The sequence below is a fragment of the Neopelma chrysocephalum genome, unplaced genomic scaffold (assembly GCF_003984885.1).
Source record: "Neopelma chrysocephalum unplaced genomic scaffold, ASM398488v2 Primary Assembly neopelma1_59, whole genome shotgun sequence".
NCBI lineage: Eukaryota > Metazoa > Chordata > Aves > Passeriformes > Pipridae > Neopelma > Neopelma chrysocephalum.
In genome coordinates this window covers 6449638-6465704 of record NW_020897714.1, presented here as the reverse complement: position 1 = coordinate 6465704, position 16067 = coordinate 6449638, and positions in this window count along the sequence as shown.

Here is a 16067-nt window from a genome sequence, read left to right as displayed (position 1 = left end):
TACCTGGCTTGTTGCTGAAGTCTGAAAAAAGCGATGACTTAAATGTGCAACAAGCATCCTATTTACAGTGGCTGGAAATAAGTATTATCAGTTAATATAATTCAGCTGGAAAGTTATAGCTCGTTTTAGAATCTGTCCCTATATTAAAAGCTAATATCCAATGATCTAGGACTTAGCCTTGGAATAGGACTTCATCTGTCCTTTTGCAACGTACAAAGCTTTAGTGAAATCTATTGATTAGAATTACTTAAAAGTCTTCTCCTGTATGTTCACAGAAGCTGCTCTTAAGTATGTGTGCGTGAGCTCATGCACTCACACTTGTGTATGTCAACAGTAATCAAAACTGTAAGAAGCTGACCAGGCAACAGCCCAGTACCCCCAAGCTACACAAATAAGCTAAGAAGTAAATAGAATCACGTACATGAAAACATTTTTTTTTTTTTTTAGAACAGAACGGCATCTCCAAGCTTCCTGCTGTATTTTGCTGCCCCTGGAGGGTGCTTCTCAGTTTAGTTCCCATTTTTAGAAACTAAACACAGCAGGGTCCAGTGGGATCCAGCTGCCCTCTCTCAACTCTTATGCAGAGAGAGAAGTCCTGGGTCTTAGCTTCCACAGAGATCCTTTCTAGTTTTTTATGTTAAAGAAATAGGGGGAAGAGTGGCCACAGAAATGGACAGCTATTTTGCACCTAAAATATAGGCTTTTTGCCCCAGTTGGCTTAGTTATGTTCAGATTGCAAATACGGCACTGCACTCCATGATCTGTAGGTCTACATTTCTCTTTAAATCACACTTTTGATGTAATACAGAAAGTTACTGACTTCTAGGTAGATTAAAAGGTGCAATTAGTGTTGAAAAAGACTTAAACATGCACATTCTACTGAAACATCAATCATGGTGGTTTAGAGCAGAAAGAGATAGGTTTCTGTGAAGTTATATTAAACTCTACTGAGGTAATTTCTATTTCTGATTTTGAATCTGTTTGTTGTTTCAAGTGAAACATTTTCCATTGCCTGTGGTAAGAGAGCAGATTAGGAAGAAGTATCAGAGCTCGTGAACTGTTGTGTACTTACTGACCTACCAGAGAGACATTTTCTCTAGAAACTGGAGCAGTTGAACTCTAAAGGAGAATGAACTCTTTTGGTAAGGCTTGGTTTTTATTAAGCAGAGAGAGCGAGAAGAAATGTAATGACTATCCAGCTTGTAGAATTAAGGGAAAATAATAACACATCCACACAGGGCTGAATACAGCTAGGTTATCTGGATGCTGCATGCTGCCAGGCATCATGGAACTGACAAACCCAGAACAGTACCTGTCTGGTGTAGGGTCTTGAACTGAAACAGAGGTCAGTTCTAGGAGCCTTGTTACATGTTAATAGCTGATGCATTTTGAAGTAATCTATCCACCTTCACCTAGCCCTTTGTTCAGGGACAGCAGAGAAGAAGTCATAGAGTCTGGTATGTCCAAATGACTCTTCTGTAGTTCTTTCCACCACTGTTCCCAAGAGAATCTAGCCCATAATATCTACACACTAGGAGATCTGCACAGTTCACAGAAACACAAACACAGGCAGTATTACAACACACGTATTAAAATGACATTTTTTTACAAGATCAAAAACAGATAGAAAAAATAAAGTGCTGTGGGAAAGATTTTACCAAATAGAAATGTCTGTGGAGGCTTGATCATATGTGGGCCTGTGAATAACACTCAGGAGACTATAAACTTCAGATAAACCAGATGGTTAGACAGCAAACCAGATGCTTTTTTTAATGCAGACAAAGTTCACATTTTGCAAGGTACTTTATTCTTCTAGAGAAGGTTTCATACACAAAGTAAAAGAATTATATACCTGTCGTATAATGATGGACTGGAACATTCATACAAATTAAGTCTCATCCAGTAGTCTGTTGTTCTTTCGATAGAAATACTATCATAATTGCATCATTGGAATACACTTAAGCATGGGGTTTCTTCTTTTTATTCCAGTAGCATCCAAAGGCTTTAGTGAGGATTATGAGCAGCTTTTGTTATGTCATAAAATTGCACTCAGTCCTTGCTCAGAAGAATTTAAGTCTAAGGAAGACAAAATGTAACACAGGAGTTGAGCAATGGTAGAGGAAAATAAGAGAAAGACTATAGGCTGTTACTGGTGGGTTTCAACTAGAAACTAACTCTCTGTTTCAGTATCTATGCAGTTAACCACACTGATCTTCTAGTGCTTTGGTTTTAGTTTTACTGCAAACTCAGAAAGTACATTTGTCTTAACTATAAAATATATGCATACCAACTTTTCCTTCTCTCATAGAAGCTGCTTCGTCAAAAACTTTTAAAATCTCAAGGTCCCTTGAAATGCCCTGTTTTGTGAATTGTCATCTGCACTCATTCAGTTGTGCTTCAGCCACTCCAAGAAACTGTTGCCCTGTCTGGTGGGAGTCAGTTTTCTGAGAGCATGGCAAACAACAGCTGTATTCTAGATTATGTCAATGTAAAGTCAACATCTTAGGCTAAAAATCTTAGCCCTACTGCTCAGACAGTAGCCTCAAGGAACACAGCAGTCATAGCAGCTGATTGTCTATAATGTCTTAACTTTTTTTGAGTGGTTTTGATTGTCATAATTTCACAGGAGCTTTTGACCTTTTTATATATTTTCTGGTGATACTACCTATTGCTTCTTGATGATCTTAGAAAAAGTATTTCTGGAACATGTATTTCCACAATTTTAACACAGGTATGGCATAGTGACACAAATTGTAATTCGTGGATTAAGGAGCAGAAGAAATTGGTTTGATGACTTTCCTAATGTAGTTTAAAAATAATAGATGCATGAACTTTTACCACCTATTCCTTTAGTAGAATCAGACCTAAATTGTGAACACCTCTTCAACAGAGATTGTTCTGGACCCTCTTCCTATTTACATTCCATTCAAATTTCAGCTTTTCTGAAAATTTTGTCTTATCCATATCCTTATTCAGCTGTTGGTTTTACAAAGTGTTCTTTAAGGGTTATGACTGCTCAGTAGAGCTATGGAGATTCAGAAAACAGAGCACACAAAATATTTTACTGGTAGCAAAAGCATCAGACTGATCTAAACTTTAGGAAGACCACCTCCTGATTTTTCCTGGGAATTATCATCTTTCCAAAATAAATATAATCCTAGCATTGCATCAATAAACTACAACAAAAGGAAAATATGTATTTTTAAAAATTTAAATTGCTTAATTAATTTTATGTTAATCAAAATCAAGGAAAAAGTACAGTATCTCAACATGAGAAAGAACTGAGCTGGAAAAAAAATCAGGGTACATTAACATAGAAATTATAGTTCCCCTACAGAACAGGAGAGCCACAGAGCCATATGCATTTCAAATTGTAAAATAAAGTAAGTAGGATTTTCCTCTAGTTACTGAATCCAGACATTGAATGAAAACTGGAGAAATAATAACGCCTTGCCAAAGGAAGACACCTCTCACAGTGTGAGATATGCATGCTTTGTACATGACCCTTCATGCTCTAACATGCACCTTAGATGTTGTTTCACTTCTGTAGGTCAGATGATGCTTTGGGCTCCATGGGAATCCCTGAGTTTGGAACGTTTTCTTCATAAGGAATAAAAATGCATGTATCAACCATGCAGTATCAAACAAAAATATTACAACAGTGAGCAATAATCCTCCCACAGTGGTCATCATTGCACCTTGCGTTTGGTTTTGGGCCCCTCACTACAAGAAAGACATTGAGGTGCTGGAGTGTGTCCAGAAAGGGTGATGAAGCTGGTGAAGGGTCTAGAGAGTAAGTCCTATGAGGACTGGCTGAGGGAACTGGAGTTCTTCTCCCAAGTAACAAGCAATAGGACGAGAGGAAATGGCATCAAGTTGTGCCGGGGTGGTTAAAATTGGATATTAGGAAATATTTCTTCACTGGAAAGGCTGTGAGACTCTGGAACAGGCTGCCCAGGGAAGTGGTGGAGTCACCATCCCTGGAGGTATTTAAAAGATGTGTAGATGTGATGCTTAGGGACATGGTTTAGTGTTGGACTCAGCAGTACTAGGTTTACAGTTGGACTCAATGATTTTAAAGGTCTTTTCCAACATGAATGATTCTGTGATTCCATGATTGTTGTCTCTCATCTTACATAGTGGAAGACACTTGATGCAAGCTTGAAAAGTCTTGTCAAATGAAGGAGTTTGGAGAATAATATAAGTATAGAAATGCAAACTCTGGTGATTTTATACCCCTCAGAAATCAGTAGTTAGATGGGAAATAAACCCCAAATTTCAAAAATGTTTGAAATTTATATGGCATTTAGGTGCCTAACTCTGCAAGGAATACAAAACCTCTGCCTTTAAGTTAACTTAGGAGCCTGAGTTCTGTTTACAGAATGATATGGTTTATATCTAATTGAACGTTAATTGGATTAGACTTTTTAAAGTATCTGACTTTTAAAATTAGGACTTCTGTTCATTATAACTGGAAGTCTTTGGAACATCTATTTTCCATCTAGTATGCTGTCTGTATCAAGGGGAGTTGGCCTTTCTGTTCTAGGAATCCACTATTTTGTGGAGTCTGAAAACAAACAGGTCAAGTATCTCACAGACAGACTAGGGTTGTGCTTGGGACAAATACAGCAGAGTATTAAGGACTTAAAGAATGTATTCCACTGGATTTCAATATGCTCTGAACTGTTATTCTTACATAAACACTTTTCCCTTTTTTTTTTTTTTTAGATTGGGGTTAAAAGCTCTTCAAGTCTGTTTATTATGCATTCTGGACTCAGTTGCTAGTCGTTTATTTTAAGAGTTAAAGTATTTTGAAAAAAAAGTCCCATATAATCTCTACCATGTAATTCCATTCTGTGGTTAACAGCATTTTAGATAGATAAGCTATGAACATAATTTTTCACAATCTTCCATCATCCCCAAATCAGTTTAATGGTAATTATATATTTTTGCCATATCATATGGAACTGATATAAATATTATTTTATCCACAGACAGCATCAGATTTCAGATGTGTTGGTGTTCGATTTTAATATATTTGGTGTTTATACCTTTTTAACTAAAGTCATAGAAAACTTGAGATTTTCTGTGTTGCATTACTTTTTAAAATATCATTAATACAGTTCACATGAAATAGAAATAATATTAATCATGCTTTAATAAAATATTAAAATGTGATATAGTGATTTATCATTTTGAACATAATTTTCTGCATTTAGTTGTATCTCATGAGCTTCATAGATATTTGCCTTTCAACAGCACAAAAAGTCAAACCGTCATTTGTGCAAAAAGAAAAAAAGACCATCTCTGTGTGATCTCAGGCTATGCATACATGAATTTCCCCTATGCAGTGATCAAATCCTCTGAATACAAAGACTTAAACAAACTAACCAATAGTTGTGACTGAACATTCACAGAGTCCTTGCCTTCAGCATCAGGAGCTGCAGTTTTAATTTAATGATTTAATTCAGTGCCTTTATTGATTGCTTGCAATGAGGCCATTTGGAAACCGTAGCAACTGAAATCTTGCTTTATATAAACAGTGTTAGTGCAAACTTGTCTGCTTAGAGTTTGAAATGCACATTTTATCTAAATTCTCTATATTCCTTTTAATGTCATCATGTTTGGATTTCAAATTTTGTTGGCATATGTTCCTAAGTAATCATGTGACAACTGTTCAATAGGTAGGTCTAGTCCAAACAATATAACTCTGCTCTAAAGGATGTATTGTTATTCTTTCCCAAACATCCAAAAGAAACAACCACTTAATGGGATCCTCTGAGAATGAGAAAGTAATCTTGAAATGCACTTTCTGTCTGCTATTCCTGCATTAACTCTTTGGAGGAAAGGCTGGGCAGAGGGTTAACTCAAGCTAAACTGTAAGGACCAATTGATGATTTCACATTGTTGCATAACCACCTAGTGATCAGACCTCCAGCCCTTCTATCTAATCTAGATTTGAGATCACTTAAAGTGACCTTTGCAACTTCTGTCAAGTTTGGAGTCCTATAGAAGTGCTTGTTACTGAAGGCTACCTCAAACACAACTGAAAACTGCAGTCAGTGATTTATTCAAGCCTTTTCCACTCCACATATGTATTCCTTCCATCTCTCCCCTCCTTGCTAATTCTCTCCTTAGCCTTTATCCCTTTGCCTCTCTTTACTTTGTCAGAGGGTTGTGACAAGCCTGGAACAGACTCAGTGCTGATCTAAATGGGTGTGGGTAGCAGGAAATGGGGAGAGCAAAGCCAGCTAGTGTGCAGCCCAACGTAGCTGTGAGTGTCTTTGTGACATGGAAGGAGGATCACACTGGGTCAGCATTAATACCAGATGCCATGAGGGTGAATGCTAGAGCTCCCATAGCTTCTCCATCACCACCTAGCAAAAGCCGCACCTCATACATAGTGGATAAGCTACAGTGAAGTGTGTTTGCACTAACTCAAATTTGTTGCTTCTAAACCCTACTAAAGAATGACTAGAAATCAGCTGATTTACATTAGCTCCACAAACTCAAAAGTAATGCATGAAAAAATACTGCAGTACACTTCGATGTGGATCCCAAAAGCAATGCTTTTCAGGCTGCCTTTGTCAGGAAGCAGGAGGAGTGGGGCAGCTCCTCGAGGTGGGATGAGCTGAGAGCTTAGGGTAACTGTAGCACAGGTAGTGCTTTACCAAAGAGGCACCACCCCATGGAGGCTGAGCTGGGGGCTGGTGTTGGTGTCCATTTCACAATTTTATATGACTTTGTTTTTGCAAGCATGGCTTGCTTTTTTATTTGTCTGTTTCTGTGAAAATCCTGCAAACCCTGCACACCACCTACTTACCTGCCTTGAACTGTTGACAGTTTAGTATAAAACTATTGTGAATTGATTAACTCTTTGTGAGCTTCAGCCCTTTTGAACTCCTTCGTGGCTCCCCCAGCTGCTGCAGCTGGCAGTTTGAGCAGCACCACTCTAGCCAATAGTTTACATTGTCAGAAGACTTCTTTGTTAAATTAAAAAAAAGTATTAACCTGGAAGTAATCAGGTATCTTTCTTGAACATGAAGCCCCTTTTACTGAGATGTCTACTGGCATTAAAGATAACTGTAGAATTTATAAGTAGTGAAATCGTCTCTAGAGGCCTCCACCACCCTAAAGTGTTTGCTGTCCCTCTCTCTTTAGGCACATGTATCTGGTGTCACCTCACAACCAAGAGGTTTGAAAAGAAACAGGAACCTGCCAGTGGTGGGAGGGGAGAAAAGTTGTGGGGCTTCCAAAGGGACCTGGTAAAGGACAAGCAGGCGATGAGAGGCAGAGCTGGTCTGAGTCCTCACCTACTGCTGCCTTCACTCCATTCCCCACTACAGTTTAGATTCCTCCATTTGCAAATCATTGTGGATGCTTTTTTTTTTCCCCTTTTCCTGTGATTCGTTCTCAGAAGGTTGCTTCTGCTGCCCCAGGAGAGTGGAAGGAAGCCCCAGCTGCTCTGTGTTTTCCCTCCACCTTACAGCCCTGACAGAGCCCTGACTGTGCCAGCTTTACTTGCACACCAGGAGCTCCCTCTGCCCTCTTGTAAAGACAAGAGGAGGGATTAGAGATCTCTCTTGTAGCTCATTCAACAACATGGAAACATGTGCCTTCCTGTACAAAGCTATACCCACTTCTCTATTTAGGATACTTTAGCCCACGTATTTAATGTTTTTCTGGCACACACTTAAAAATAATGCGTGTCCTGGTTTTGACACAATAATGATCCAGCTTCACTAGTTTGCTCGATCTGCTTTGTAGCACTTTAACACTGCAGAGCAACTGTAAAGCCTGCTTAATTGAGCAATTAAACTTTATGACTGCTCTGCATCCCTGAAGCAGTAAAAGGCAGCCAGAATGTACTCAGAAATCTCGCCCATCAGTTGGAAAAACTAAGGAAGCACAAATACCTTCTCAGACCAGCCCTTGCCCCATGTGGAGAGGCTTAGCACGACTTCTGGTCCAGCCAGGCTGCGCAGGATCTCCAGATGACAGGCGTGTGCAGAGGTTAGGCAGAGTTTACCTTTGTAGAAATGCAGACACAGCCCCTTCTTCTTTAAAATGTACTTTTCATTGATTATAATGCAACTCCACTAAAGATAAGGGTGTTTGACATGTAAAAATTCCACCTTGATCTCATGAAACCCTTAGACTGTGCATGAGCAGAAGACTTCCTGAAATCTGTGGTGATATTTATAGGATCAAATCTTATTTTTCAGGATCACTGCTGATGTAAAATTTTGTCTTTACTTCTAGTAACCTATCTGGAAATAGAAGAATAACTTTACTGCTAGTAAATGGTCTCATCACCATTTTGTTAGTCTTCCTTGGAGACTGTTGCAGTCACTATTTTCTATATGAAAATAACAGAAGTAGCCCAAGCCCAGGAGGCAGGACCAGGAGCATTGCTGATCCCAGTCTCTGCTCTGAGTCTGCTTCTTACTCACTGGCTGACCTTGAACCAAAGTCTCAGGTCTGAGCACTACCTCCTTTGGGAAAACTGAGATCCGGTTTTGAAGCTTGCATTTTAGACCTACCCCTTCAAATGTTTTCTGTAACTATTTGCTTGAAACATCTCTTCCAAAGATGAGGTGTTAAATATTCCAGGAAGGGGTTAAGTGGGTCTGGCTGTTTGATTCCCTAAGGAAATGGTAGCTACTTTGTAGAGAAATAAGGGACATGGGCTGTGCATGGTTCTGAACTTCCCACAGAAAGGCTCGAGATGAAATACATAGAGATTGTAACTAGAATACGAAGTTATTGCTTATACATTTATCAGCAAAAACATCTCTAGGAAGAAGAATAGTTTTTATTCTCAAGCAGGAAGATTTATTTTAAGATTATGTAAGTAAAGCACCCACACAAAACCTGCTATTCCTTTTTCTCACTCCATTCACATTAACAAGTATACTTGTTCTGTTATAAAAGACTTGCTTTGCACTTCGTCTTAGCAGTGCAAGTCTCTTTTAAATTTTGTGGCTGCTTAGTTACCACAGCTTCTTGCTATCCAAATAGACTCTCTCTGTCAGGGCTGCAAGATGGAGAGAGATAAACACAGGGAGCAATTGTGGCTTCCTGCCACCAGCCCTGCTCAGAAAGCAAGAAAGCAATAGCAGATGAACCGTTGCTGCAGCGGCACCAGGAAGCTGTGGCTTTACAGGAATAGGGCAAAAAACCCCAACCAAATATCCTGAGAGCAGGATAAGTAATGTCAAATAATGTGCTCTCTTCTAGTCCTGCGTTGCTTAGTCAATAGTTTTAAGGGAGCCTCTGCCAGGAGATAGTCCATGCAGATTTGCATAGAAAGTATTGGGTTTGATGTAATGCAGTGGGATACTCTATATGCAAAACTTACTATGGCAGCAGCCAAATTAAAAATTGTGTAGTATAGCTATTTATCAGCTGCAATTGTTGCATCAGGTGTTGAGTTTTGTTACCTGACCATGTATTTTCCTTGTTTATTCAGTTTTGGAAACTGTGACCAGAAAGGAATAAAAAAGAAAACTACGTGATGGGAAAGAAAATGAGATAAATGGAAAAAAACTCCAAACTATAAAGTTGAAAGTCAAGAGCTCCAGTGGTGGGAAAGAGGTGAGATCCAAAACACAAACAGCTCTTAGGCAAACCACCCTTTGCATTCACTTTGGTGGGACATGGAGCAGGCAGTTTTCCTATCAGAAACTTCAGGACTCATTTCTTCTGTTGTAGGGCTTTTAACAGGAGTTTAATCAGACACACTTTTGCAGAGGGAGGAAAATAACATCATCTGTTTGTTGTTTCTTTAACTTTCATTGGGGTTGCATGGGGTGCAGTTAACTGATGCTAGCAGTAGCTAAGCCCAGACGTGTTTCACACTAAAGGAAGGTTACACAATACTGTGGGTGGCAGAGTATTTCTGGGAGGCACACTTCTCTGCGGACTTTGCTTGCATCACTTCCTGAAATAGATTGACTGATGTGATATGTTCTTATTTTTATTCTACTTTTTTTTTTTCAAACCACATGTTACACTTGCATGCTGTTTGTAGAGTTAGGTTTTGAAGAGAGATCATAAAGGTTCAGATCAAGGTGCACTGTATTTTAACATGAGTTCTCTCTGACTTCTCCCTTTTTTTTCCTGTTTTTCTGGTGTTTCAGAATGAAAACTCTGCCAAAGCACTGAATAAAAAGGGAATTATATTCTTTGCAATATTTGTCATAATTTTAATTCACTTTAATTTGACCTGTCCTCAACTTGTGCTTTCTTAATGTGCTACAGATTTCCAAGTTGACAGTGAGTAACTGTGAGAAGCCAGGATGCAACTGGAGCTTTAACTCTCAGGAAAGTGTAGGAGGTAGTTTAGAATTTAAGTGATGTTGTTGGGGATTTTTTTCCATGGGAAAAAGATACCTCTTCTCTGTCTCCTCTGCATGGGAGAAATGTGAAAAGGGGAGGTCTGGCAATTTCCTGCCTTCCTACTTAGCAAACCCATGACAGTGACTGTCAGCATCCTACCCTTTAGCCTACTATTTCCCACTGTCAGTGTATTTTTGATGAAATGATTAGCAGAAACAGATTTAAATATGGTATATTGCACTCTCAAATTCAATCTCTACCAGGACTAGAGGGGAATGCAACTCTAGAAAGTAGTGTTTTGATTTGTTTGGTGTTTCTGTATAACTTTATTTAATCAAAACCCATTTGTTTCGTCAAATTACTCTTGATTATGTTTTTTGCTATTAATATGAACTAGCTTTGAGAATTAAAAGGTATTCTTTCTTGTGCTACAACAGAGAAGGATATGGGATGACAATCAAAAATAGACATGGTTGATCATTCAAAATTGACAGCTCGTCAGCTGTGCAGTGTGAGCACTCTTACCTGTAATGAAAATACAAATGTGCTTTTTCTGTAGTGGTTTAAATCCATATCATTAACTTCTTATTTTCAACTCATGCATAGCTATTTCCAACAGTAGGAAACAAAAAAATTAGCTCTTCCTCCAATATAAACTACATATGGATTACCCTGTTTTATTGGCAGCATTGGACCTAGACTCCATTAATTTCTCTCACCTATTTTTCTTAGCTCATTTGAACATTTTAGTCCAAAGCCTGCCGTTCATTTAATTCTACATTAAGTAAAATAGAATAAATCTATTTGTTTTCCGTTTGTTCTCTACCAATTTCATTTCATTCATGGCCCTTATTGTAAGAAATAATTCTATTCCTCTTTTTGATCCCAACCAAGATTGTTTTGTAGGTACCCAGCATATCTTTTTCACTTGCATTGTTCCCAAGGTTAAAAATTTGATCCATACAGTGTTCCCACACAGGAGCTGGCTTACCAAAACTGATCACAGTATTTACATTTGGATTATGGTGGCACAGTCATATTTTTTTTATTTTATTTGGCTTTTGACCATTGCAGGCATTTCTAGCTTAATATCTGCTAGGCATTTTTTAGATTACCTTTAGAGATCCATGCATCTCCCTGTGTCCTAAAGTGGACACCTGTCTTCCACACATGGGTTTGTATTGCACACTGATACCAGGTCCCAAATCTCATAGTGCCTGCCCTGAAATCAGTACGTATTCAGAGGATGGAATAGTGATCTTCAGTTTAGGGAACAGTGGATCACTAGTAATATTTCTGACAGCAAAAACCCATCTGCATTAAAAGTTAACCTGTCTGGGTCTTGTGCTCCTCTGCTCCTTAATGTGTTGTTTCCACAAAGGCTATGAGCCATTGGAAAACATAGCTGGTAGACAATGATATGTATTAATAAAAATTATGACCTTGAACTTAATTATTATGGTCTTTTATATCATCATTGAGGCACAACATTATAATGTGTAATTTAATGTAGTGAAAATCCCAGATCTACAACAAGGCATACTAAGCTGCATTCTGGTTTTTTTCTGCTTGGTGGTGGTCCTCATTGATCCCTACTGTAGTTACTGCCTATAAAAGGAAACTCTAAATGAGCAGCACCTGGGAAAGTCAAAGAATGACTCTTTGAAAACTCTTGTTCAAATATACCAACAAGAAGCAGGGAGAAGTTACTGTAGCACTAGCAGAGGAATATGTAAGAGTTAAGGAAGGCTGGCTGTAGCCATATTGGGGTTGTGGAAAAGGCATAATTTTGCTCCTTCAGTATTGATTGTATCTGTAGGATCCTGATTCCTTTTGTTTTCCTGCACACGTCTTCTACAGATTAGATGGATACCTGTTTAAACTGAAAAGGGTTCTTTTTTCCTACCTTAGCTCCTTGTTTATCCTGCACAATAACAGCTGCTAAAGGAAAACATACATTGTTGATGGAATCTGTTTTATTCCAAATAAAATGATAAATCATGGGGCCGTGGCAAATTTCCATGCTTTAATAGAGCCTTTCTTCAGACAGTTGTGTTCAGTTTGTTGTGTTATGCGGGGACTCATTACTCAATACCTCTTAGTTTTAATGAAAGCTCCTTTTGTCTGGGATCAGTAGCTGGAATGCCAAAACACTATCTCGTCCCACAGGAATAGGTAGGGGGCTGTGCAGCCACCAGCCTCTCTCTGCTTTAAATCAAGACCTGTTGAAGTAAGTACACCTCTCTTACATGCTTCCTTGCTCTGTGGTTTCTGAGCAAAATCCTTATCAACCTGTGACTTTGCCTTTCAAAAATGCTGTGTGTCTTTCCAATGATGGACAAAATGGTTTTGTATGGCATCCCTGGGCCATACTTTGCCTCATCTTTGCTGAGAATGGTGCAAGTTTCATTTGCAAAGTGTTCCTGAAAATAAACAAGCAAAAATCTGAAAATATTTAATGCTACCGTTGCACATCCACATATGCAAACAGTTTATGGCATATTAGAAATAATTTTTGCTTCTGCTTAGTATTTTAATTTCAAGTATCTTCTTTTCATAAAAATATTGATACAGTTTCATTTTCATCAGATAAATTATTCTGAAAAGTATGCTTTTGCACTTAAAAATATTCACCCAAATTTTGCTCAGAGTTTTGGAGATGTCAGTCCATGTTTTGAATATAATTCTTTTTCAACCAAGAAAATGAAGAGCGGGAGATAAAAATACTGCTTTGTCTCCTCTTTTAAATATCTTCTGTGGTTTTTCACCTTGCCCACGAAGACAGGAAAGTAAATAAGGCATAATAGTCCTTCATTTCCTCCACTGTTATTCATCTTTCCCTAGCTCTGAACTATGCTTGTACAGGTCTGTTTGCACCAATAGTTTGGTATTTTGTTGTTTTTCGTAATTTTTTATTTGTTTGTTAAGCATTTAGGGAGTATGAATCACTCAAAAAGACAGTGAAGCTAAATAAAGCTAATGCTAAAACACTATTATTTGTGTTTTACAGTCTACATTTTATAAGACCCCTGCACATGATCAGTAATAATGGGGCTTTTTAAGAACACACTCTGCTTCTTATAAAGCCAACAAAATAAGACATGGTAATCTTAAGCATAACAATAATATGGATATAAACAATTTGAAATATTCCTCCCAATTTTGATTACTGAGATTAAACTTAAAATACTGAATATCTTCTTTTGCTCCATACTTGCAGTTGTAGCTAAAATCCACCAATGAGTTCAAGGAATTATCCATTTGTTTCATTGGAATGGGGGTGAGATCCTTTAAATTATTTTGCAGTTTTGAAGAGAATCAAAATGAAAGTACAAACAACTTCTTTAAAAGCTGTCTGCCATTTTCATGTTTCCAACAGATTGCTCAATTACACTGCAAGACCTGAGAGTTGTATTTATGTTTATCTTTGAACTGTGAGTATATTGCACTTACTTGGTCTTATATTTTTTAAAAATAAAAGAAATTTTCTGACCTCTTCTATGCTAATATATCAGTGCGCAACTGTTTCAGCACACAAAAGCAAGAGACACGAAGCTTATTTTTATTTCTGAGTGCTTTTACAGTTCTACATCCAAAGGACAGGAGTGGTAATGAAGTGCTTTAAGTACTTAGAAAAATAATACATTAGGATTTACTGTTCAAAAAGTTTAGAGATCGTGATGGGGACAGCCTGGGCTGTTTCTGAAGTTGTGGAGTTCCCTATTTCCTGTGAAGAGGAACAATGTGAGGCAATAGATACTCAAAATAAGCAGATTTAACCAGCTTCAGAGGCTAATAGGTAAAGTCAGAGGGAAACAAGTAAGTTAGGAGACCAGAGGACAGGAGTGCAAGCCACTGCTGCAGAAGGCTCTGTTACCCAGGCAGGTGCAGAACACTGAAAACCCCAGCACGGCTGCAACCGCAAGAGAGCAACATGCTGTTAGGGAGGGAACAACATAAAGGCTATGCCTGTAAGGAGCAACAGGAAATCCTTCTGTAATTGCACTAATAGTAAGAGGAAGGCTGAGAAAGCTTTGGTCTGCTGTGTTGAGGGGAGGAAAGATCTAAACAGATGATGCTGAGAAGGCTAAAGTGTTTAATGCCTTTTTGCTGGAGAACTCTGCAGAGGACATCTGCTACCAGATGCTGGCACAAATCACCCAAGTGACAAAGGACTAGGGTAAAGCACTTAAGTAAGTTTAAGATTCCCAAATCAGCTAGTGAGAACATTTCCTGATAAATTTCGTCCTGAAGCATTAGACAGAGTAAGCCTAGATCTGCTATGGGGGATTACCTCATTTAAATGTAGCCAACTGAAAGTTTGGCATCCATTGCAAACCATTTCTTTACTTTAGGGGTCCCTGATCCCTCCCCAGTGCTTCCCCTACCCTGCCCACAGGCCAAGACTCCATTTTAGGCCCCTGGGACTACCAGTCCCTGCTCTGGTGACACTGCATCAGAGCTGGTCTCCAGGTCCCCACAGCCCTGCTCTGCAGGAATACTTAAGATTAAAAATATATTACCATGTGGTCTTACTCCCTTTTCAGTAAATATGTGTAAATAAGGAAGGGAAATATCCACTGACCCCTGTAACAATGCAGATTAAATCTGTTCCCTTGCATGCTCCATTCCAAAATATCTGCATCTGCCACCTGTTCCCTCCACATCCTGACCTCCATGCAAAATGACTTTGTTTTCCCAGCATGTCATTTAAATGAACGTATTCGCTCTGCACATATCTGCAATGCTTGTTCAGCTCTTAGAAACTGCAAGTATTCTGCACCTGGCAGATTGCATAATCCTGCCTGGTGAAAGAGAAATATGGTCAGTAAGTCCTTAACATAACCCTTTCATCTCTCTTCTTACCAACATCTTGTCTCTCTGCAGTTTCCTTTTACAGGGTAATTTGGAAGTTCCTTTTGAGTAGCTTACATTTTATCTCTAGTTGGACATGAAATAACTCCACACACTGTACTGGAGGGAACATGTTGTTCTAATACCACAGGCACAGCTGCTTGGGCAGAGGAGACTATTAACAATGAGGCAAACAGATAAAGTAAGTAGATACCTGCAAAAAAAAATTGCTACCTCATTAGAGATATTCTATCTTGCAGCACAGATCTGTTTGAGAACCCATTTGGCTAGTGAAATATGAAATGAAAGGACAAACACACAGATGATCCTTTTTAATCAGTTTAATTAAAAAGGAAGGTTAGTACTTACTTTTACTTCCTTTCCTTTTAATCAAGCAAAAAAATGTAATGTAATTTGTGTACTACAGGCAGCCAAAATAGTAGAAAAACCCTCCTGCACAGTTTTATCAGCTTAATCTTTTTCTTCTGAATGTCGTTTGGCATTTGCACTAAGAACTCATATGGACAAAATCCTTAGAAAAATATTTAAAGGGAACACTGCCAGATTTGGTGGCTATGTCCTAGTTAAACTCTCTTTCTATTTTTAGCTTTGTATTGCTAATGAAAGATACCCAAACAAGACTATCCACTGGTGGAAAGGTTGATTACAGAGGTGCTGATTGCTGTAACAGTAGAGAGGGAACTGTGATTTGTTTGGGTCTTTTAATGGAAAAGTGCCAATCCCTCGTCAAATGATCTTCTTGTTTAGCAAATGTGACTGCAATGGTGACTGCAGAAGAACCACTGCAATCTCAGTTTCCTGTTACCCCCGAGGCAGGAAAAAAGCCACTAGCACCAGTTCAGCTACTTTCC